Here is a 24,254-nt window from a genome sequence, read left to right on the forward strand (position 1 = left end):
CAAAACACACAACGGTCGTGTGCATGAGGCCTAAGGATCATATCAGTCACCATCCAGAGAAACTGCATGGTGTGAATAGCGGCTGGATGTGTGTACAGATTCCAAGACTGTGATTCAGCTTGCACGCTGTGCAGTGCTTCAAGCCTATTGGGTGGCAGTGCGATCGCCCACATGTGGTGAGATTGTTTACATAAAAATACCTTATTTGCAATCTATAAGAAAGACATTTGTGCTCCGAGTCCCATTGTAGTGGATATTTAAATACAAGTCGTGATCGCAGGGACTGTTGGGGACTTGTAAAGCTGTATCTGTGCTAGAGCACGACATCAGGAACGCTATGCTATTTTGTTTCTAGATACATGCAGTATTCTACTCACCGGACCCCTGATCAAACTATTGTGTATCACCAAACTCACCCTGCACATTAGGCACTGCCGGGTGCCACCAAACTTCATGGACTCTACTTCTCCCTTCTCTAGTCTGGATTCCTTTCATCCAGATCCCCCCACTCAGTGTGTCATATGGAGTTCGGCACCCGGAGAGACAGAGTTTCCACCAATGGTGATGGACCACAACTTCAGAATAGCTTAAAACATTTTTATTATACTTACAAAATAGAATAAATAAAAAGGGCATCAACATTAAAACTTCGCAATCCGACCCCGTTTTCTCCTTAGCTTTCTCAAGGGCTTCAATTCAAATGAACTTTTTAAACCCTCCCATTCCTCCCATCTTATACACCTTATTAACCCTTTTACCAAATCTAACTGTCATGCTTTCCACTCATACTAAAAATCCAAAGCTATCTCAATATTAGGAGACCATGTGACAAAAATCACCATTGAGCAAGCTGGGATTTCTCCCTGCTCCCCCATAATACCTTATTTGGACAAATTGGTGATTATCTTGACCAATCTGATATGGGATTTCTCTCTACTTGTTTAGCTAACAGCTGTTCCTCCCGATCCCCTGTCCCCATACACGTGTTCCCAATGAGGAGGGGCACTTTGGCGGCACCTTATCTTCTGTAAGAACATCCGGCATGTTAAAATCTAACATAACTGATCCTTCTTTCCCTCAGCATCTGCTGTCCGGGGAGAGTTAGGACACCCCCTTGAATGGCAGGTGTTAGAGCCTAGGCTATGTTCACATATTCTTTGGTCTAAACTATGCCATTGACTGTTCAATACTAGTGAAAGAGATGGCAGCCAAATGTATACCTTAAGGATGTAATAGCATGGTCATAGTAGACACTGGGAACTTTTCCTGATGTACTGTATACACATAGAGACTAAAGATTTGTCAGTTTGATCTGGCTCCTCTCCTACTTTGGGGTACTTTTCAGGGGTATCAGTGACTTTGGTTAGATATAATGGAGATGAATCAGAGTTAACTGAACATAACTGTGCATTAGTCTTATTTTATACAGAATAATATGTTTTTCTTATAGGAATTCTGTATGCTTGCCCCAGCTTTTGCCATTTTTGCTACTCTGTTATCAATGTCATTTGTCATAGAAAAGCCTTCAGGGAATCAAATTGCATTTCAGGCGGCTCTAACAGCAATACCGTTAAAACATGGTACAGCTAGCATTTATCTTTGATGGACAGTGATCACTGGCAATAGTGGCTGTCTAGTATTTTCCATTTGCTTGGTGGGCTGCTTAGTGAAGTGCTAAGTCTTGGGACACACACACATATGCAGTATATATATATATATATATATATATATACACACATACAGTTCAGCCTGTTAACCTGCAGGCGCTGATCAAGAGGAAGGTAAAAAAATAATAATCCTGTGAGGTAGAAGCCAATTTTCCTGATTTTAGGGGGAAAATTCCGTCCCGACTCTAATCAGGCAATCAGAATAACTCCCAGGATCAATGCCTCTCCAGAAATCTAATAACCTGTAATATTATTACACTCCAGAATACATCCAGGCCCCTCTTGAATTCCTTTATTGTACTCACCATCACCACCTCCTCAGGCAGAGAGTTCCATAGTCTCACTGCTCTTACCGTAAAGAATCCTCTTCTATGTTTGTGTACAAACCTTCTTTCCTCCAGTCGCAGAGGATGTCCCCTTGTCACAGTCCTGGGGATAAATAGCTGATGGGATAGATCTCTGTACTGACCCCTGATATATTTATACATAGTTATTAGATCTCCCCTCAGTCGTCTTTTTTGTAAAGTGAATAACCCTAATGTTGATAATCTTTCAGGGTACTGTAGTTGCCCCATTCCAGTTATTACTTTAGTTGCCCTCCTCTGAACTCTCTCCAGCTCTGCTATGTCTGCCTTGTTCACAGGAGCCCAGAACTGTACACAGTCCTCCATGTGTGGTCTAACTAGTGATTTGTAAAGTGGTAGGACTTTGGGGGTCATTTACTATGCTAAAATCCTAAATTAGGAGTATTTCAGGCGCAGATCTCGGCACAACAGTTAGTTGGGCCATTATCTGTGGCTTCGCCCTGCTCACACCAGGTCTAAAATTGTAGACGTGAGTGGGGAAGGGCTGGCAGGACCGTCTTATTTACCATTTTCGACACCTGTTTTAAGCATAGAAAATGGTCTAAATGTAAGACAGCTTGGAAGCTGGCTTACATTTTGAACTGGCACTGGATGCGCCAAAGTTTATTAAGAGGCCAGCATCTCTTTATAACTTTGGTGGATCCACCGCCATTTTAGGACTTTATTAAGGCTGGCGTCTAAAACGCTGGTTTTAATAAATGTGCCCCTATGTTCTCCTCACAGGCATCTATGCCCCTATTGATGCAACCCATAATCTTACTGGCCTTGGCAGCAGCTGCCTGACACTGGTTTCTACTGTTAAGTGCTGTCCACTAAAACTTAGATATCCTTTTCCATGTTAGTTTTACCCAGTGTTTTACCATTTAGTACATTCCTCACTTCCTTCCTGTTTTAGCAATTTAAATGCTTTCTTTTTGTCATTCATTGCTCCCTTTAAATTTCTATTTATCCACAATTTTTTTTTCTTGTTTCTCACCCTTTTATTCCCATAAGGTATGCGTCACGACCCTTGGTCATGGTCGTGACTCCTTGGGAGCCGCATGCTGTTGCCCGCGGTTTGGTGTTGTATCAACCGCAGCTGGGGGCACTTAGTGGTTTGCCTCAGGTGCGGTTGCCGCAGACAACAGGCATGCGTGCGGTTGCCCTTGGCTACGTGTGATATTGTGCACTTCCTTGTTTGTTTGTTGTGCACGAGATTGTGTTGGTTGTGTGCACTTGGACACCTCCCTTCACCTGCGGTGGTCCGCGGCAACGTCTGGTGTTGTGTGCATGTGGTGGCAGGGTCTCGGCCTGCTGGTTGTTCTTCAGGACACGGCTGCCACGCATGCCGTTGCCAGCGGTAACAGGTGAGTGAGTGTGTGTGCTATTTTCCTTTAAGTTGGTGTTTTCCCTTCTCTTCTGTGGTGTAGGAAGGGTTAACTCCCTTCCCAGTGTGTGTGAGTCACTGGGTGTGTCTGGCCGTTTGGGTGTGGCCACTTGGCCTATAAAGCCTCAGTCCCTGGCTGGGTTCAGTAGGTTGCTCTCAGCCATGCTGGCTGGAGCAGCCTCCTGTCTCCTCCATCTGCCTGGTGGGGACCATCCTTCTGGTCATAAACCTTTGTTACCTTGTCTGATGTTATGTTTATGTGTATGTGGTTGCTGGCTTGTTGCACCTTATGGTTCCCTGTGTGATGTATGGTGTGTGCTGTTGTCTTTTCTGTTGTTGTAGACAGACAGCACTTTTGCATTGTAGTTCCACATACCTGCCACTGCCATAAGTGGTATTGGATTCCCCTTATTACCAGCTTGGCCTTTCTAGGCTCCTGTTCCTCCGTGTTCTGGAGGAACAGGTAGTCTATCCAGCTCCTAGCCTAGGGACCTGCGGAGGGATAGTAGGGACCCGAGGTTCCTGCGCATGGGTCCTCCTACCCTAAAGGTCGGCCCATGCAGGTTAGGAGTTAGGGTCAGATCAGGGAGACTTTAGGAGGTGACCTGCTCCCTGATCCTGTGGTCCTGGCCTTGCAGCGACCCAACATCTTCGGGTACCGCACGGCTGGGGGTTTCCCCCACCGCCAGCCGTGACAGTATGTACCTCTCACAATTATAGTTTAGGATGCCTTTAAAGATATCCCATTTTGTGGCTGTGGGTTTTAGACAGGACTTTACATAAAGGCAGACCCCTCCCCCTCTCTGGTTTTGACGATCCTTTCTAAACAGACTGTAACCTTGTACATTAAAGATGACCTTTCATTATGATAAAAAATCTAAACTAAGTATGCTGACATGTAGAGCGGCGCCCAGGGATCTCCCTGCACTTACTATTATCCCTGGGCGCCGCTCCGTTCTCCCGGTATAGTGCAGGGAACTCCCTGGGCGCCGCTCGCCATGTCAGCATACTTAGTTTAGATTTTTTATTGTAATGAAAGGTCATCTTTAACTGCTCTGTAATAGTTATCATCCAGCCATGTCTAGTTATTTCCACTATGTCTTAGTCCTCCTCACACATAACAAATTCCAGTTCACCAGTACTTGAGTTTGAAATTCTACCTAGGTGAGAGAGGCTAAGTTTTGTCTCCAGTATATACATTATGCAGTGAAGCGGGGAATCACTTTAGAATGTGGCCAAACTTGTTTAGGTAGCCTTAGAATCAGTAAGAATCAGTTCTGTTACAGACCACAAATATTGCAATGGCAGAAATGGGGGCAAACAATGTTCAGAGTTGGGTGAGGGGGAATAAGATGTCCATCTGGATATAAAACAGAGCCTGCCTGCTAATACAAAGGAAAATCACGCAAGGTAGCTCCCGTCAGCTTTTTAGGTCCTTGGATCTTAGCAAGTTTTAATTTAGGTCTACTCATACCCCTTATGAATGATGAGAACAAAGAGTTAACTGAGAAGAAGAAACGCTTGGGTACCATAATATCAGCATGCTCCAATATATATAACACTTTGGGAAGCACTATTATTTTTAATAAGTTGATCTTTCTGGCCACAGAGAGAGGAAGACATTTCTAAATGGTAAATCTATCTTTAAGATGTTCTAAAGTGTGGACATTTAGGTCCCTTGTTATATTTAGTGTTGATCGTGAATATTCTAATTGCAAATTTTTCTCGTGAATATCGGCACTTTGAGAATTAGCAAAGATATAGAATATAGTGATATATATTTGTAATCGCGAATATTCTAGATTTTTTTTCTCATCAGTAACCTCCTTTCTTACTTGTGGGCCAATGAGAAGGCTTCAATATCTTTGTCTGAGCTTAGCAACATCCCTAGCAACCAATAGGAAAGTTGCCTACCCCTTTACTATATGAGAACCTCCCCAGCAGCCATTTCCTACAGTTTTTTTGCAGTTCTGAGAAAGAGAGAGAGAGAGAGAGAGCAGTGACATTGCTGTGTTCTGTGCTTTGCTGAGTCATCTGGATCCATATCCAATTACATTAGATAGTTAGTATATATATATATATATATATACAGGGCCGGCCTTTGGGGTGTGCGGGCTGTGCGGCCGCACAGGGCGCCATAGCAACAGGGGCGCCGGGCGGCCGACACAGCCCGCCGAACTCTAAGTGAAGTCAGTCTACTACTTACTACTATATTTTGTTGCCGCCGCGGCCCGCCGGCCATCTAACAGCATGAGCCATGAACATGAAGTCACCGTGACACCGTCACGTCACGGTCCGGAGTCCGGACTAAGAGACTGAGTGAGGAGGGGGCGGGGCCCGCGGCTGCTCTGTGCTCCGCTCTGCTCCCTGGCCTGCCTCTCTCTTTAACAGAGCAGAGCATACCAGTGGCTGCTGGAGTGTGTGTGACGCAGGCAGCTGCAGCACAGGCAGAGAGAAGAAGGAGGCGGAGCGAGCCCGAGCACCAGCCAGCAGCAGCCACGCCCACAACAGACGCCTGAGCCAGCCAAAGCCAAGCAGCAAGTTCCAGTGTTCCACCGGACCAGGACCACCATAACAAGTCAGAACACACAGAACTACTTACAGGTATTTGGTAGTAAAGTACAATTTTGTACAAAGATAAGATAAGATAACATCTGGATGGATCCCATCTGCCACTGGCCCTGTGGTGGCCCATAATGGAGTGGGAAAAATGTGCCATGGGGGGGGGGGGAGGCTCATAGAGGACAGGGGGACAGACTGACAGTGTGTGCTTAATCCTGCTACATCACAACCACCTAGTGTCTGAGGGACCAGCCTTGGCACCTGGTCACTCCAGTAGGTGTCAGGTTTATAGTCCACAGCTCTTGATGTAGCAGAGCTGAGCATGTCATCCATGATAACACAACAGGTAGGTGAGCAGCACCTCCAGGCAGCTCTGCTACATCCCCCTCAGTCCCACCCTATGCAGCTCTATCATTGGCACAGTGACTACCGTGCAGAGCACTGACTGCGGTTTATAATCCGCAGCACCTGCTATGACCAGCGACAGGTGCTCAGGTACCGCATGCCCGTAACAAACTTCCTGCCCCACGTGCGGAGCACCCACTCCCTGGGAGCCACAGCGCTCTCTCCTTTTAACCCTTTAAAAGGGGTTAACCCCCCCATTACCAGCGGAATGCAGCCTCCCGCCCATTTCAATGAAGTTGATTGATCTGTAGCGGGACGTGCGGCTGTCAGTCAGCAGTGCTGCAGACAAGTTTGGCGTTGCTGTTACCTGGTGACAGCTCCCCCTCGCTCAGGTCCCCAGAGTCCGTGTCCATGGTGTGCTGAGGTCCGCGCTGTCACTTGCCGCTCCGGCCGCTCTCTCCGCCTGTGACACTGCCGAGCTCCGCCGCCTATTGCCAGGGCCGGCCTTAGGGGTTACAAGTTTAAATACCTTTTGAATAAAAGTTGTATTTTTATCATAGCTTGTAATCTGTTTTTTGGGGACTTAGGCCTCTTTCACACTTGCGTTGTCCGGATCCAGCGTGTACTCCACTTGCCGGAATTACACGCCGGATCCGGAAAAACGCAAGTGTACTGAAAGCATTTGAAGACGGATCCGTCTTCAAAATGCTTTCAGTGTTACTATGGCACCCAGGACGCTATTAAAGTCCTGGTTGCCATAGTAGTAGTGGGGAGCGGGGGAGCAGCATACTTACAGTCCGTGCGGCTCCCGGGGCGCTCCAGAGTGACGTCAGAGCGCCCCATGCGATCCATGCGATCACGTCATCCATGCGCCTGGGGCGCCCTGACGTCACTCTGGAGCGCCCCGGGAGCCGCACGGATGGTAAGTATGCTGCTCCCCACTCCCCACTACACTTTACCATGGCTGCCAGGACTTTAGCGTCCCGGCAGCCATGGTAACCATTGAGAAAAAGCTAAACGTCGCAACCGGCAATGCGCCGAAACGACGTTTAGCTTAAGGCCGGATCCGGATCAATGCCTTTCAATGGGCATTCATTCCGGATCCGGCCTTGCGGCAAGTGTTCCGGATTTTTGGCCGGAGCAAAAAGCGCAGCATGCTGCGCTATTTGCTGCGGCCAAAAAACGTTCCGTTCCGGAACGGAAGACATCCTGATGCATCCTGAAGGACGGACTGTCCATTCAGAATGCATTAGGATAATCCTGATCAGTATTCTTCCGGCATAGAGCCCCGACGACGGAACTCTATGCCGGAAGAAAAGAACGCAGATGTGAAAGAGCCCTTAACGGAATGGAAGGTTTTAAATGGAGCCAATATTGGAGAAATGGGTGTGACCACTGAAAGCGTGTGGTTACTGAGGGGCTTGGTTACTGAGGGGCGTGGTTACTGAGGGGCGTGGTCACTATGGGGCGCTGTAAAGCTTTTTCGCACAGGGTGCCTAAAGGCCTAAGGCCGGCCCTGTATATATATATATATATATATATATTATACAGATAGTTAGTGGGAGATAGTCAGTGTAGGTTAGATAGTGATATATAAAGATATATCACCCGTAGGGGATATTAGACATCAGCGCTGATACACAATCAATTCAACTAGTCCTACTGAGGTGACACTATGCTTGGTGTCAGTCTAATTATTCATATGGTTTTGCTATGTGGGCTATTTATATTAAGATGTGAGTGGCTATCTTTGTCAGTCGGGGTATGTGATCGCTCACTGGGGGTGAGCAGATAATGAAATTGTGAACACTGAAAGTAAAGCGACAAGTCAGAGGTGGATGTTAATATAAACGCTGTCCTGGGTACCTTGTTATTCCGTTGTCTAAAGCGTTCCTTATGTCGGTGTTCTGTTAAGTCGTTATATTTCTTTCTTCTATCTTGTTCTTCTTTTTTCTGTGTTTGGTATTCTTTCAAATCCCGGCGTTCTTCTCGCTCTCCTATCTGCAGCAGCGCGGCCCCGGCCGGAAGCACGCGCGTCGCGAGGGAGCTTGGTTCGTTACCCGGGAAACCGCCGGCGGTGACGTCACCTGATACGAGTACGGTGGCCTCCGTGGGGCAAAAGGCTGTGACCTACGCGTTTCGAAGCCAAAGCGGGCTCCTTCGTCAGGGTCAGTCTACTTGCTATGTGCCGGAGGTTTAAATAGCTCGTCTGGTTTCCCATGGCAACGAATAAACACTGTTTTTGGAGTGTAAGAAGTGCTGGTTTGTGATGAATATATTGGATGTGATTAATTTCCTCATGGATTATGTAATCTATTGTGCGGTTACTCTTGTAATATCCTTTATTCATTGTTGGGTAATAGTATAAGGTAACGGCTGGGTTTTTAGAACATCAATGATGTGTTGTTTGTGTTTAATATTTTTTATATATATATTTTATAATTTTTTATATGTATATGTATATTTTATATTATATGTCTAGGTTTTTGTTGCTGGTTATTTATTAGTGAAAGGCGAACAATTCAATTTCCTGGTTTAATCCATTGGGGGCCAGGCTGTTGCATCTAAAAATCCACTTGCTTTCGGCTCTGGACATAATTTTAATATAGTCACCTCCCCTCCTATCTTGCTTCACTTTTTCTATGCCACCAAAGCAAGATCCTGAAAATTTCCCCTGGTGGAATTCTGTGTAGTGACGTGATAGTGGGTGATTATCTGATTTCTTTTTGATATTGTTAACATGTTCTCTTATTCTGATTTTCAATTCTCTTTTAGTTCGCCCCACATACATTTTGTTACATGGGCACTTAATATAGTAAATTACTCCCTTGGTGTGACAGGTAATGTAGTCCTTTATCATATATTTCTCTTGTGGGGTGTTTATTTGAAATGTTGGTTTTACTTGATGTTTCGTGCTTTTACAATTGATGCACAATCTACAGGGGAAAAAGCCCTTTTTGGCACATGTTTTAGGGTTTGCTGTGTTATTCTTGATGGAGGGGGCCACCAAATTGGCCAAGTTGGGTGCTTTTTTGAAAATGAAGGTGGGATTATTGGGGATCTTATTACCAATAATTTTATCATACTTTAGAATGTCCCAGTATTTATGTATGATTCTTTTGAAGTTTTTAACCCCTACGCTATATGTGGTAATGATGGGTATTTTAATATCTTCGTGGCTACCTGGGTCTTTTATTTCCCCTTTTTCTTTTTCCCTAGGTTTTTTTTCTTCTAGTAGGGTATGACGGTCCAGATTTTCTACAATTTTGGTGATGGGAGTTAGTTTTTCTAGTTTGTAGCCTTTTTCTATGAATTTAGTATTTAGCATGTTCGCCTCTTCTTGGTAATTGGTATTGGTAGTACAGTTTCTACGTGCTCTTATATATTGGCTGTAGGGAATATTGTTAAGCCATATGGGTAGGTGGCAGCTGTTCAAGGGAATAAATCCGTTGGTATCCGTTGGTTTGTGGTAGGTTTTCGTATGTAGTTTCCCATTTTCGATGAATCTGTTCAGGTCAAGGAAATTTATTTGTACCTTGTCGTAGGTCGAGGTAAAATGTAGATAAAAGTCATTTTTATTTAAGTTGATTAAAAAGTTATCAAGGGACGTAGTGTCCCCTTGCCAGATAAAAACAATATCATCGATAAATCGCTTCCAGAGGACCAGACCCGCACCGAGTCCCCCACGGGGGAAGATGGTAAGCTCCTCCCATCTGCCCATGTAGAGGTTTGCGAAACTCGGCGCGAATCTGGTCCCCATCGCGGTCCCCCACGTCTGGAGGTAAAAATCAGGTCCGTATTTAAAATAATTATGATCTAAAATGAACGTGATGCAGTCACCTATAAAATTTATTTGGTCACCTGTACATGGTATTATCTTTGTTTAAAAAGTATTCTACGGCTTCACGTCCCTTCGTTTTTTCAATGACTGTGTAAAGGGCGGTCACATCAAGAGTACCCAAAGTCTGCCTGCCACTGGATGCCCTCTAATATTTGTAGGATGTGTTTTGTGTCTTTCAAGTAGGCGGGTAATTTGACTACTTTGTCCTGTAGCATTACATCGAGATATTTTGATAGGTTAGAAGTGAGGCCTTCTATACCAGAGATTATGGGTCTGCCAGGGGGGTTAGTTTTATTTTTGTGGATCTTAGGTAGGTAATAGAATATGGGTATTCTGGGGGTTTGATTGTTAGTGAATTGGCTCTCATCTTTTGAGAGTGCACCCAGGTTTTTGCCTTTTAGGATTAATTTGTTCAGTTTGAAAGTGTATTGGTTTGTCGGATTGTCTCGTAATTTTTTGTAAGTTTTTGTATCTGAGAGTATTCGTAAAGCTTCTTTGTGGTAATCATCTATATTTAATATTACTAGGCCTCCCCCTTTGTCGGCTGGCCTGATAATAATTTGATTGTTTGTTTGTAGGGATCTAATGGCACTTGTCTCACCCTTGGTGAGGTTCTGAGGACCTTTTTTCCTTTTTTGATTCATATGGAGGAGGTCTCTGGTAACCAATGATTGAAAGGTGATCAATGAATCTGAGTATTCAGTGATTGGATTAAATTTTGATACTGGTTTTAGCTCAGTGTGTCTGAATTTGTCTTCTGAAGTCGATCTAGTATTTGTGTCACTTTCTACTGATCCGATATACTCTTTATTTTTAGTTTTGTTTTTATTTATATTTTTATCAGATCTAATCCTTTGGTAGGTGCTGGCGGTTTTAGTGGAATCGCTCTTTTTTCTTTCCATTTCAGTGGTGTTTTTTACCGGTTGGTTCACTATTTTATTCATTTTGGTAAATTTTTCTTTTTTGATGAAGAATTTTTTTAGGGCTAGGTTTCGCAGAAATTTCTTGACCCCAATAAAGGCGTCAAAGCTGTTAAATTTCGAAGTGGGGGCAAATTTTAGGCCTTTATGAAGGAGGGAGAGTTCTTCCATTGATCACCTTTCAATCATTGGTTACCAGAGACCTCCTCCATATGAATCAAAAAAGGAAAAAAGGTCCTCAGAACCTCACCAAGGGTGAGACAAGTGCCATTAGATCCCTACAAACAAACAATCAAATTATTATCAGGCCAGCCGACAAAGGGGGAGGCCTAGTAATATTAAATATAGATGATTACCACAAAGAAGCTTTACGAATACTCTCAGATACAAAAACTTACAAAAAATTACGAGACAATCCGACAAACCAATACACTTTCAAACTGAACAAATTAATCCTAAAAGGCAAAAACCTGGGTGCACTCTCAAAAGATGAGAGCCAATTCACTAACAATCAAACCCCCAGAATACCCATATTCTATTACCTACCTAAGATCCACAAAAATAAAACTAACCCCCCTGGCAGACCCATAATCTCTGGTATAGAAGGCCTCACTTCTAACCTATCAAAATATGTCGATGTAATGCTACAGGACAAAGTAGTCAAATTACCCGCCTACTTGAAAGACACAAAACACATCCTACAAATATTAGAGGGCATCCAGTGGCAGGCAGACTTCATTTTGGGTACTCTTGATGTGACCGCCCTTTACACAGTCATTGAAAAAACGAAGGGACGTGAAGCCGTAGAATACTTTTTAAACAAAGATAATACCATGTCGGGTGACCAAATAAATTTTATAGGTGACTGCATCACGTTCATTTTAGATCATAATTATTTTAAATACGGACCTGATTTTTACCTCCAGACGTGGGGGACCGCGATGGGGACCAGATTCGCGCCGAGTTTCGCAAACCTCTACATGGGCAGATGGGAGGAGCTTACCATCTTCCCCCGTGGGGGACTCGGTGCGGGTCTGGTCCTCTGGAAGCGATTTATCGATGATATTGTTTTTATCTGGCAAGGGGACACTACGTCCCTTGATAACTTTTTAATCAACTTAAATAAAAATGACTTTTATCTACATTTTACCTCGACCTACGACAAGGTACAAATAAATTTCCTTGACCTGAACATATTCATCGAAAATGGGGAAACTACATACGAAAACCTACCACAAACCAACGGATACCAACGGATTTATTCCCTTGAACAGCTGCCACCTACCCATATGGCTTAACAATATTCCCTACAGCCAATATATAAGAGCACGTAGAAACTGTACTACCAATACCAATTACCAAGAAGAGGCGAACATGCTAAATACTAAATTCATAGAAAAAGGCTACAAACTAGAAAAACTAACTCCCATCACCAAAATTGTAGAAAATCTGGACCGTCATACCCTACTAGAAGAAAAAAAACCTAGGGAAAAAGAAAAAGGGGAAATAAATGACCCAGGTAGCCACGAAGATATTAAAATACCCATCATTACCACATATAGCGTAGGGGTTAAAAACTTCAAAAGAATCATACATAAATACTGGGACATTCTAAAGTATGATAAAATTATTGGTAATAAGATCCCCAATAATCCCACCTTCATTTTCAAAAAAGCACCCAACTTGGCCAATTTGGTGGCCCCCTCCATCAAGAATAACACAGCAAACCCTAAAACATGTGCCAAAAAGGGCTTTTTCCCCTGTAGATTGTGCATCAATTGTAAAAGCACGAAACATCAAGTAAAACCAACATTTCAAATAAACACCCCACAAGAGAAATATATGATAAAGGACTACATTACCTGTCACACCAAGGGAGTAATTTACTATATTAAGTGCCCATGTAACAAAATGTATGTGGGGCGAACTAAAAGAGAATTGAAAATCAGAATAAGAGAACATGTTAACAATATCAAAAAGAAATCAGATAATCACCCACTATCACGTCACTACACAGAATTCCACCAGGGGAAATTTTCAGGATCTTGCTTTGGTGGCATAGAAAAAGTGAAGCAAGATAGGAGGGGAGGTGACTATATTAAAATTATGTCCAGAGCCGAAAGCAAGTGGATTTTTAGATGCAACAGCCTGGCCCCCAATGGATTAAACCAGGAAATTGAATTGTTCGCCTTTCACTAATAAATAACCAGCAACAAAAACCTAGACATATAATATAAAATATACATATAAAAAATTATAAAATATATATATATAAAATATTAAACACAAACAACACATCATTGATGTTCTAAAAACCCAGCCGTTACCTTATACTATTACCCAACAATGAATAAAGGATATTACAAGAGTAACCGCACAATAGATTACATAATCCATGAGGAAATTAATCACATCCAATATATTCATCACAAACCAGCACTTCTTACACTCCAAAAACAGTGTTTATTCGTTGCCATGGGAAACCAGACGAGCTATTTAAACCTCCGGCACATAGCAAGTAGACTGACCCTGACGAAGGAGCCCGCTTTGGCTTCGAAACGCGTAGGTCACAGCCTTTTGCCCCACGGAGGCCACCGTACTCGTATCAGGTGACGTCAAAGATAGCCACTCACATCTTAATATAAATAGCCCACATAGCAAAACCATATGAATAATTAGACTGACACCAAGCATAGTGTCACCTCAGTAGGACTAGTTGAATTGATTGTGTATCAGCGCTGATGTCTAATATCCCCTACGGGTGATATATCTTTATACAACAATTTTTTAGTAGGGAGAACAATAGCTCCTTCAAGACATCTAGCAGCGGAGTCTCCCCCACAAAGGTAGACTGACACGTATCTATTCAATAGGAGCGCAGGAGGATCGTTAAATTTTCCTAGATAGTGATATAGGCTGATTGGTTCCAGTGCAGGGTGTTAGGTAGTGTGATAGGAATTACTGTGTTGTGATAGTCATGTATTGTGCAAAACAAAATATGCACATTAGTGCAGATTTGCGCAATCGCAAATATATTGGAGCACTCTATCTGCATAGAAAGCTATTGTTCTGCCATGCATGCGAAATGTAATAAAAAAACTGTGCTGTAATGTAAAATTACGTACAGTGATCAGGAGTTCTTCCTCACAGTCACGAAAGTTGCTGCCAACCATTTTCTCCAGTCTCAGGAAACTTCTAGCAGCTTGAAAAATGTAGCAAAAGTGACCCACGCCTGTATAGAGTGCATATACGTGCATATAACATTGACGATTTTTACAATCAAAAAAATCATGACTGCAGATCATGAATTCTAGAATTTGAGAATTTATGGTGAATATTATGCCAAAAATTTGCAAGATATTGCGAAAACTAATATTGCCTTTGCTGCTCATCACTAGTTATATTAACACCCTGATATGTAAATTGAGGTTACTTGTAAACCGCAAAACTCAATTTCCCACCCACGGTTATTCCTACTGCCAATTGGTAAGGAGTAGTGTTGATCGAGCACCAAAGTGCTCGAGTAGAACACTTTGGGATGCTCGGGTGCTCTACCGAGCACAATGGAAGTCAATGGGATAGCCCGAGCATTAAACCAGGCCCCCCCTGCTCTGAAGAGGGGAGGGTGTCTGGTTCACAGGAAAAGGTCAAAAATTTATGGAAACACCACTGAAATGGTTTGGAAACAGCATGGGGAGGATGTCTGGATGCATCTTGGACTCCCAGGTCGGTGCTGGGAAAGATGTGGAACATGGAGCATGTGGAACGTGGAGTTCCAGCGCGTCGCACAACAGTCGGTGTGCTAGCAATTGCAAGCACTGCTGCAGCGTTGCCAGACCAGCTGCAACTGTAGATGACTTTCGGAAATGGGCACACACGCTGCGCACTTTCACCAGTAGCTCAGGCAAATTGGGGCAGGTTTTGAGAAACTGCTGAACCACTAAGTTGAACACGTGGGCTAGGCATGGTATGTGTGTGAGCTTGCCGGGCTCCAAAGCCGCCACCAAGTTACGGCCATTATCAGACACAACCATGCCTGGTTGTAGCTTGAGTGGCGAGAGCCACAGCTCAGTCTGGTCCCTTATATCCTGCCACAGCTCTGCGGTGGTGTGCTGTTTGTCACCTAAGCAAATTAGTTTCAGCTCGGCCTGTTGCCACTTCCCCACTGCAGTGCTACTCTGCTTCCAGCTACTGACTGATGGCTGACTGGTGCTGCAAGATAAGAATTCAGAGGTGGAAGTGGAGAAAAAAAAGAAGGGGGGTTGCAGCCACTAATGTAGGTGGTGGTGGAAATCCTGATGGAAGTAGGGCCCGCAATCCTTGGCCTCGGTAGCACCTGTGCCATCCCAGGGTACGGCTCGCTCCCGGCCTTCACAACTTTCACCCAGTGTGCCGACAGGGAAATGTAGCTTCCCTGGGCAAAAGTACTTGTCCATGTGTCAGTCGTTAAGTGGACCTTCCCAATAACTGCATTGGTCAGGGCACGGGTGATGTTACAGGACACATGCTGGTGTAGGGCGGGGATGGCACACCGGGAAGAAAAGTGGAGGCTGGGGACTGAGTAACGAGGGACGGCTGCCTTCATCAGGCTGTGGAAAGCCTCAGTGTCCACAAACCTAAATGGCAACATTTCCAGGGCCAGAAATTTAGTGCTATGGCCTGTGGGTGGGTGGCTGGGTGTTTGCGCTTTTGTTCCAAGGCCTGGGGTATGGAGATCTGTACGCTGCACTGGGACACAGAAGTAGATGTGCTAGCTGATGGTGCTTGCAAGGTCCAGGTGCAGGGCGGGAGGCATCCAGGCCTGCGTCTTGGACAGGGAATTGGCCAGCACGTAACACAGGGGAAGAGGAGGCAGTGGTGTGACCCGCAGACACTGATTGTGGACCCATGCGTTTGGCCCACCTATTAGGTTGTTTTGATACCATGTGGCGGATCTTGCTGGTGGTGGTGAGGTTGCTAGTATTCACGTTCCTGCTCATTTTGGTACAGCACAGGTAACAAATAACAGTTCTTTTATCGTCTGCACTTTCCTCAAAAAAGCGCCAGACTGTGGAACACCTACCCCTTGGAAAGCGAGATTGCTGCAAGGGAGTGCTCAGGAGAACAGTTGTGGGCCTGTTTGGTGTGGCCCGTCTTCTTCCTTTTGCCACCGCACTGCCTCTTCTAGCCTGTTGCGGTGCTGCGGATCCCTCCCCCTCTGTACTGCTGTCCTCGCTCGGCTTGCCACCTTCCCAGGTTGGGTCAGTGATTTCATTGTCCACCACCTCCTCTTCCACGTCCTTACTGGTCATCCTCCTGACTTGTTGACCTAACAAGAACCTCACTTATTGACAACTGTATCTCATCCTCATCATGAACCTCTTGAGACACTAATTGCGGTTGACTTATTGGCAACTGTGTCTCATGATCATCATCCACCTCGTGAAACACTAATTGCCGTTCCCCACCGTCATCTTTTTCTCACTGTGGATGCTCAAGAGTTTGGGAATCAGTGCACAAGATCTCCTCTTGTCTCTCTTCAAGCGGGCTTGGCGAGAGGGCCAAATCAAGGAAAAGCGATGAAAAGAGCTCTTCGGAATATCCGAGTGTGGGATCACTTGTTTGCCAAGACTCACCATGGTGGGAGGAAGGAGAATCAGGGTGAGGATTCTGTTGACCAGACTCTTGGCTACTGAGACTGGACTTTGTGGAAGACAGGGTGGTGCTTAACCGACTGGAAGCATTGTCTGCTGCAATCTAACCGACCACCTGGTCGCACTGGTGTGACTTAGGCTTCATGCACACGGCCGTTTTTTGGGTACGCATCCGAACCGCCGTTTTGGCGGCTCGTATGCGGACCCATTCATTTCAGCGGAGCAACAAAAGATGCGGACAGCACTCAGTGTGCTGTCCGCATCCGTTCCTCGGCCCCGCCCCAAAAATATAACATGTCCTATTCTTGTCCGCGATTTGCGGACAAGAATAGGCATTTATATTGCCGGCAACACGGGCGCCTTCCATGAGGCCGTCACGGTCTTGTGCATGAGGCCTTAGAGAGTGGTGTCCTGCGCTGCCCTGCAAACTGGGACATGAAGCTAGGTATCGTGGATTAGTGTGTTTCTTGTGCTCTGGCAGCAGGCACAGTTTCACCGCGCCCAGGGCCACAGCCTCTGAGTGCACCATCAGCAGCACGGCCACTCCCCCGTTCCTTACTGCTCGCCTTCTGCATATTAAATGGTATATATGCTTGAAAGTATGTTACACACACAGTAGCGCAAGTTTTGTAAGTGTAAGTGTAAGTAATAAATTAAACTGAATGTGGCTACTTTCACACTAGCGTTCGGAGCGGGTCCGTCTGATGTTTCATCAGACGGATCCGCTCCTATAATGCAGACGTTTGCATCCGTTCAGAACGGATCCGTCTGCATTATAACTTTGAAAAATTTCTAAGTGTGAAAGTAGCCTGAGCGGATCCGTTCAGACTTTACATTGAAAGTCAATGGGGGACGGATCCCCTTGAAGATTGAGCCATATGGTGTCATCTTCAAGCGGATCCGTCCCCATTGACTTCCATTATAAGTCTGGACGGGTCCGCTCGCCTCCGCACGGCCAGGCGGACACCCGAACGCTGCTTGCAGCGTTCAGGTGTCCGCTCACTGAGCGGAGCGGAGGCTGAGCGCTGGAAGACGGATGCATTCTCAGTGGATCCGCCTCCACTGAGAATGCATTAGGGCCAGACGGCTGCGTTCAGGGCCGCTTGTGAGCCCCTTCAAACGGAGCTCACGAGCGGACACCTGAATGCAGGTGTGAAAGTAGCCTGTCACAGATATTTAGGATGCGCAAACGTTATACAGGAGATGTAGCGCAGGTAATGTCGCTGTCACCAGCGGCGAAAAAATTAAACTCAATGTCACTGATATTTAGGATGTGTAAACGTTATACAGGAGATGTAACACAGGTAATGTTGCTGTCACCAGCAGCGAAAAAATGTAACTGAATGTCACTGATATTTCAGATGCGCTAACGTTATACTAGAGATGTACCGCAGGTAATGTCGCTGTCACCAGCAGCCCAACAATTGCGCTGAATTTCTCAGCGCAAATGTAACACAACAGATGTAGCAGAGGTTGTGTCACTGTCAGCAGCGGCCAAACAATTGCACGCAATTTAGCGCAGGTTGCACTAATAATATATATGGCAACCAGATAAAACAATAGTCCTTAAAAGACTTGGGTCTCTGACACCTTTCACCAGTAAACCCTGCCTAAAAAAACAAAACAATTCTTGTCCCTACACTATCTGTCCCTTCTGCTGCAGCTCTCCCTGACTAAGACTGTGTCACGGCCTTTGCTGTCTGCGCCGTAACACTTCTGATATGCTTGCAGTTGCCGGTGGCAACGTGTTGCTGTTAAGGCATGTGGTTTCAGTGTCTTGGCTTTGGCTGTGCGCACCATGACATGGTTGCCACGCATGCTGTTGATTGTTGGCTGGTGTGTGCACTTCCCCTTTAATTTGTAGCCTTCCCCTGTCTGATGCTGGAATAGTTAACTCCCTGACTGGGTGTGGTCACTTGGGTTTTATCTCCTGTGGCTTCCTGGCTGGAGTTAGTTGTACTTCAGCTGTTGTTGGTGCTGGAGCTCGACTCCAGTCCAGGGTGTACTATCTGCCCAGTCCTTGAGGGCCACCTTGTAGGACATCGATGTCATCAGCGATGTCTTCCCTTCCTTTCATGTGGTGTATGTTTGGTGTGGGGTTAGGTATTTGGTGTGTTGTCATGTCTAGCTTGTTGTTCCATGTTTGGTGTTGTCTTCCAGCATGTATGCTAAACATTTACTTGTCTTCCTCCGTGAGGAGGCTGGTTTCCCGGAGGGGTGAACCATAAGTCGGTATGCAGTGCTGCATGTGGCTGCCGTGCACCTTGCTGTATGGGGCCCAGGCAGTATCAGGAGTGCTAGATGCCTGTGTGTGGTGTTGTTGGTACAGAGTCCTGTTTGGTGTGTGGGCTCCTGTACGTATGCACGGGTTACAGTCGTGGAGGCAGCGGCAGGTAACTGTGTTGTCTGGTGTTCTCACCTGCCGACTGTGTTGCTGTATTCAGTCTTCCACTTTTCCCTGCAGATAGGCCCTTTGAGACTCCTGTTCCTCCGTGTCTGGGAAGAACAGGTTTTCTCTCCTCTGCTTCTATGTGAGGGATTATCAGGGCGACTCAGGGCCAAAGGTATCCAGGTATGAGCCGTCCTACGATCCAGGATGCTTTAGGAGGTGACCTGATTCCTGCGTCCTGGCCTAGCTGCTTCCCCTTTATCCGTTGACATTGTACGGTGGGGGGTTTCCCCCACTCCCCACCGTGACAGACTGAGCCGAACCATTTGTCATCAGGTGCTATATAGCACCTGATGACACGTTCCGGCTAGCTAATCACTGTAATGCTAGTAGCCAGCATGGCTACGGAATAACAGTGAGTGCCAGTACCTCCGCGCACGTTTATTGGCTGCATAGCAGCAAACAAATGTGCGTGGAGGACACTTGAGTATCGCACACGAACATGCTCGCCCAACACTAATAAGGAGAGCAGAAAAATTACCAAGCAGATTGCTAAGGGATATAGCTCTGGGAAGGGTAGCAATCAGGCAGGACATGAATAAGGCCATGTCGTCAGCATGCAGTCCATATGAGGTTCTCTTGAGAGCCATTCCGAATTCACAGATATGCTGGACCTTGCCTAATCCGCAAAACTAACGGTTCGATTACTATTGCAAATCGTAAAGGCAAGAGGGAACAACTCTGTCTAGTACCTCTGTGTAAGCAGAAGGAGGAGGAAAATAGACCATTCACCATCACTCATGCACAAAGAAATTTATGTATAACCGATATCCATTTACAAAATCGGTCGCCAAAACATGTTAGGACATACATAAAATAAGACCATTCTATGGAGTCAAAAGCCTTGGCCACATCAAGTCATTGTAACAATGGCAGTCGCCAAAGTGCAGCGCATCCTGCTATGTACCTCAGTCAAACTGCACACAAGGCTCTGCTGCAGGCTCCGGACCCGCTTTCCTGCACTATCGCGGGCAGTGACAGCTTCAGTTGCACCTTGTAGGGGCTTCACACGTCCTTTTTTCTTTGAGGGTTCGTGCACGCCCCTGATTCCGCCTTCTCTCCAATCCTGGTCAGGCACCACCTTTATAAGGGTGCTTCCCCTTCCTGTGATGCCTGAGGAATATTGTAGTTTTCTACAGCCAAGGTTCCAGCTTGTAGTTCCTGTGTTGTTATCCTGCTTCCGACCTTAGGCTGTATCCTGACCTCGTCTCTGCCTGATCCTCCTGTACCTCGCTGCTCTTAAGTGTATGATTCGGATTGTCGACCACGCCTCTGTCTGCGGTTCAGCTTGTTACACCTGCTGCACCTGAGCTATTCAGCTCTGCTGTTCTAACAGCTCCAGCTCTTCTAATCACTAACTGAGCTCTGCTTCATCTGACTCTGCTGCTGCGCGCCTTCTATCCAGTGACAGCTCGCTCCACCTGACTGTATCCCCAGTGCTTGCCACTTAACCGAGACCACTCTTGCAGTAGCGACCTGGTGTCTCCCCTGCAACTAAGACCAGCTTCCGCATTTTGGAGCGGGATAAAGAGTGAAAACCAGGGCAACACTTAGATTCCGCTCCCAGGTTTGGCCCAAAGCCAAACCAGTAAGTGGCACAGCGGGTCCACACCCGTTGGAGCATTGCAGTCATGTAGAAGAGAAAATGAAAGGAGAAAGGAAAAATGATAACAATGGCACTACAATCCATAGTCACCACTCTAGATCCAGAGAAGTCCTCAGAGACACAGTGAGCGGCGGTTCCTGGAGATTGTAATAAGCAGTTATCATGTTCAAAAGCCTCAAAATATCGAATCATTTAAGAGTTACTTTGAGGTTTCATATATTCTTAGTATTCTGCACTTTGTTGTGTTCTAAGCTCTAGTCTCCTTTTTCTTTCTTTAAGATTGCATCTTCCGGGTCCTCTGTGTATCTGAGGCATAGAAGAAAAGACACAAGCAGCTTTAATAAAGAGCTCAGCCACACCAGGTAAAGTATCTGTAGCGATGTCTCCCAGTAGAGCATTGTCTACAGCTACATTGATATTCCTTTATCATATATTATTAGTTACATGCTTTGCGAGTCTTTTACATCTAGTACAGGGCAGCAATATCAAACACAGGAAGGGGTGTACCCGTGATCATGCAATACTCCTGAGTGGCAACGAGCAATATCTCAAAAGATGCACAGTCTTTATTAGATTAAATGTACAAAAACAAGGTCAGATTTCAAACACTGAAAAGCAAAAAAGGTACAGTGCCACCAATAATACACATGGCACTCCTACAGGAATTTCACATGATAAGGCTTGTTAGTGGTCGTAATGTTACAAATACCATTGTATACATTGGAGCAGGTTTATGTGATTTTGCGTTAAGGAGTTAAACCCTTAAAGGGGTTGTCTCACTTCTGTAAAAGGCATTTATCATGTAGAGAAAGTTAGTAAAAGGCATTTACTAACAAATTGTGATTGTTCATATTGCTACCTTTGCTGGCTAGATTAATTTTTCCATCACATTATAGGCTACTTTCGCATCTGTGTCAAAGAAAACGGATCTGTCTCCATTGACTTACATTGTAAGTCATGACAGATCCATCTTTCTCCACATCCCAGGATGCACTCAAAATGCATTCTGGTGCACTCCGTTCCCTTCAGTTCAGTTTTGTCCCCATTGACAATGAATGGGGACAAAACTGAGGCATTTTCCTCCGGTGTTGAGACCCTATGACGGATCTCAATAGCGGAAAGGGAAAGCGCAGATGTGAAAGTAGCCATACTCTGGTTACGACCCCCCTGCAATCCAGGAGCGGTGGTCGTGCTTGCACCGTATAGAAAAAAGTGCTGGAATATGCGCACTCCCGTGGTCCTATGTGAACTTGGGACCAACACAGATGTCTTCAGCTGCCAAGTACACATACAACAGGTCAGCCAGTTTCATAGGTGCAAATATGCTGACAGATGCCTTTTAAACCAGATACAATGCCTTGTAGGCTCAGCTCAGCTGAACTTAATGATACCTTTCACTTCATTCTGAAGAAAAAGTACTTTTAATCCATATGCAAATGTGAAGTTAAGTGCACTGAACGGGTCTCGGCCACTCTGTGCACCCTTGCTCCTCCTGCCATCTCCTTCCTCTCCTTGATTGACAGGGCCAGGCAAGCTGACTATTCAGAAACCTCGAGCTGTCATTCAAGGAGTGGGAGGTGTAGCACGGATCCACCTTTGACACACCTTCCTCACACTTAAAAAATTCTCTATTCTTCAAATTCGCAAATTGACACCAAACTGTAGCAAGCTGCTGTGACCATCTATGATTGGCTGCAGTGGTCTCGGGACCAAGCCACTTCCTGGTCCTGTGGGGATTGGAAAGTCACCGGGAATGGAACAGCAGTGGGACCATAGATAGCGAGGTACTTTATGGTTAAGCACACAGGTCAGGAGCCTATAGATTGAGGACTTCTATTTGCTGAAGGCCGGACAACCCCTTTAATAGAATAAGGCCCCTATTTACTGCATATCAGCGGGACACATTTTGATTAGTTTTTCATTGGGTTAATTTCTTACAAAGTGGGACTCTCCAGAGCTCTACTCTCTCTCTGTGTCTCTCTCACTAAGGCTACTTTCACACTTGCATTCGGGGTTCCGCTTGTGAGTTCTGTTTGAAGGCTCTTACAAGCGACCCCGAACGGATCCGTACAGCCCCAATGCATTCTGAGTGGATGCGGATCCGCTCAGAATGCCTCAGTATGGCACCGTTTGGCCTCCGTTCCGCTCAGCAGGTGGACACCCGAACGCAGCTTGCAGCGTTCGGGTGTCCGCCTGGCCGTGCGGAGGCAAACTGATCCATCCAGACTTACAATGTAAGTCAATAGGAACAGATCCGTTTGACGTTGACACAATATGATGCAATTTCAAACGGATCCGTTCCCCATTGACTTTCAATGTAAAGTCTGGACGGATCCGTGTGACTAACAATTAGACTTTTTTCTGAAATATAATGCAGACGGATCCGTTCTGAACGGATACCATCATTTGCATTATAAGAGCAGCTCCGTCTGTGCAGATACCAGACTGATCCGCTCCGAACCCAAGTGTGAAAGTAGCCTTATATATATATATTACACACTCACAGTACTGTTGCCTTTTTTTTTTCTTCAGTAGATGCTATTACTTTATTACTTTTAGGTCTTTTGTACTCCTAATTTCAGAAAAGCTCAGAAGGTCATTTACTGAAAATGTCAACGGATTCTGGCTTTTAACAGAGTCTGCTTGTTTTTTAAGTTGATTGGCTCTTTTAGCTGAGGGTGTTTCATCCTTTGCATAGTGATTTTGGTTGATAGAAAAATAATTATAGAGGTTGATTTGCTTAAGGGAAACATTTAAAAGCAGTTTTGGCATTTTACACCTCCCTCCCAACTAGGATAAATATTGAAACATTCTGTAAAATGTAAATGCTTCTTCCACGGCAGCTTAAACCAAAAGCATGCATTAACCCCTTAAAGGGAATCTGTCAGCTCCAAAAACCCCTCTAAACTAGCGTGAGGAGTTCGTAGTGTAAATCAGTGTTACTCAACTCCAGTCCTCAGGGCCCACTTATCGGTCATGTTTTTAGGATTTCCTTAATATTGAGCAGGTGATATAATTAGTGTCAATGCCTTAGGACTTACCACAGGTGTTCATTCTGTGGGATATTCTCAAATCCTGCCTGGTAGGTGGGCCCTGAGGACTGGAGTTGGGGAACTCTGGTGTAAATGTGTCACAACCAGACATCTGAGAAGCTCTGACAGATGCCTTTCAGAACCTCCTCCTTGAGCTTTCTTTGTTTTGGTTTTCAGTTCCTCATCTCGTTAGCCTCTCTCAGCTGTCATGTAGTTGGACTGATTGCATCCCTTTAAAGTCCTCCCCATAATGCATTAGTGTGCGGTTTATACAACTTCCTGGAGCGTGTGTGCATGCTGATCCTATTTCCCAGTCTTCTACAAGAAAGTGTTGTACATTCATTTGTGATTTTCTGTTTGCTGGATCCCAGGTGACCCTGACTCCCTCCCTGTCTAGTGTAGGGAGCCGGTGGTCGTGTCCCCTCACTATTGTAGGGTGTTCAGGTGTTATACAGTCGAGGTACGAGG

The 24,254-nt window shown here is 45.3% G+C and overlaps 1 protein-coding gene across 3 annotated transcripts in view; it reads left to right on the plus strand.

The window, feature by feature from the left end:
• Window positions 1-24,254, plus strand: part of CCDC60 (coiled-coil domain containing 60) — a 211,675-nt gene that overhangs the window by 80,800 nt on the left and 106,621 nt on the right. The window contains exons 1-2 of one of the 3 annotated variants that reach the window (XM_044290886.1): window positions 20,039-20,393; window positions 21,034-21,116. The gene's annotated coding sequence lies outside the window, so the exon portion shown is untranslated. Of the gene's footprint in view, window positions 1-20,038; window positions 20,394-20,413; window positions 21,117-24,254 lie in introns of those variants that run through there. The other 2 variants (XM_044290877.1, XM_044290894.1) reach the window with 2 other exon arrangements.

This window comes from Bufo gargarizans, chromosome 1 (assembly GCF_014858855.1).
Source record: "Bufo gargarizans isolate SCDJY-AF-19 chromosome 1, ASM1485885v1, whole genome shotgun sequence".
NCBI classification, from domain to species: Eukaryota; Metazoa; Chordata; class Amphibia; order Anura; family Bufonidae; genus Bufo; species Bufo gargarizans.